This window comes from Vigna radiata, chromosome 6, assembly GCF_000741045.1.
Source record: "Vigna radiata var. radiata cultivar VC1973A chromosome 6, Vradiata_ver6, whole genome shotgun sequence".
In the NCBI taxonomy this organism is placed as follows: Eukaryota; Viridiplantae; Streptophyta; class Magnoliopsida; order Fabales; family Fabaceae; genus Vigna; species Vigna radiata.
Genome location: NC_028356.1, coordinates 36,784,545 through 36,786,513, shown reverse-complemented (window position 1 = coordinate 36,786,513; position 1,969 = coordinate 36,784,545).

Sequence of the window (1,969 nt, the reverse complement as noted above, 5' to 3'; positions counted from 1 at the left end):
ATATATATATATATATATATATATATATATATATATATATATATATATATATATATATATATATGAATAGTAATAATTTATTTGTGAGAAAAAATAATGTATAACAGTATAATTCAATTGTAATTCTAAAAGAAAAACTATACTTAAATAAGGAAGTATAAAAGTTTAATTCAATTCTAATTCTAACTTGTTTCACACAAAAATTGTGAATTAGTTTTGTGCAATGATTAGTCCACGGATTTATAAGTTATCTTGTATAAGGAAAATAATTAAAAAAAATACAAATATTGTAAAACAATAATATTATTTTAGTATTTTATATTTTATTACACTCCATGAGTCTATAATCGACAATAAAAAAATAAGTTAAATAAACAGAATATTAACATCTACTTAATATATATATATATATATATATATATATATATATATATATATATATATAAAATTTAAACATTTCATATACAAGAAATATAAAAATAAATTATTGTTTGATTTATTAAAACAATATAATAATTAACCAATGTTATACATAGAACTGAATTAAAAATTCAAACATAAATTAAATGAATAAAGGAAAGAAAATAAAGAAATCCAGATCAACTTTGGAGTTAAAATATAATGAATTTTCTATTGTTTGATATAAGGCACAAACCTAAATATATATTTCTCTAGCATAAATACTCAAGTGGCAAAGCATATTGCTCAAGCTATGACTTGAGACTTGAATAAGAAAGAGATCAATATCTCTTTTTTATAATAAGTGATGCTCAAACAATAAAAGGTCGTTAAAGGGTTGACCTTTACATCTGTAATGTGACTTTATATGAATGTCATGTGACTTTTTATGATATATGGTCCTAATGGTAATAATATTAAAAACAAAATTTATTCTAAAAATGACAAATGAAATGTTTAAATGATGATTAAAAGCGTCATTATATTATTATAAAATTAGGTGTAATGAAGATGACATAAGAAAGTAAGAATTAATTTTTTAATATGTTTACGAGAGATCCAATGTTATTATTTAGCGGAATATGATTAATACTAATTTTTTAGATTACATCAAAGATAAATCACTTTACGTCGTTAATATGTAATTAAAAACTTAAGTACTATTGGTAGTGATAAAAGTGTAATTGTTTGTTGGTGCGATATATGTATTCATTATATTTTATACAGCTTATGTGATTTGATTTCTTTAAAATAATTAATTCATTCTTGCGTGTATACATAATGTGAAGTACTTTATGGTATACAGACAAATGAAATCACAATTACAATAAATAAACCATGCAGGACCAAGAAACAACTTAACACGTACATATTAATAATTGAAAACTTAAAATTTCGGTTGAGTTTTTTTTTTCTTTTTTTTTTTTATAAATTCCCATATTTGAGTTTAGAATTCAAAAAAAATTAAATAGCATAAAAAAGAAACAAATACAACATAAGAAGATTAAGCCGATGCTTATATAGTCACAAAACAAAAAACCAAACTAAAAGAAAATATAAATTCTACATAATTAAAGTTATTTCTTTATAAACCAACTCGACGTGTAAGTAAATATTTATATTAACAAGTATGGGCACTCACTTTTTATTAATTTTATATATGGATAATGATATTTAGACAACATTTTTTTTATAATATTTGAACATTGATTACGTGTTAATCTGTGATTGGTCAAAAATTACTCCACAATCAATAATAATAATCATAAACATTATTGTAAAGTAATTTTTGACCAATCACATATTGACACGTAATCAATATTCAAATGTTGTCAAAAATGTTGTCTAAATATCATTATTCTTTATATATATATATATATATATATATATATATATATATATAAACCTCTGTCATTGAAGTATATACCAACTGCCAATAAATCCATCACACACGTTATTAACTTCCCATCTCAACCGTGACTTTCATATCATTCTCTTGCTGGCGCCATTA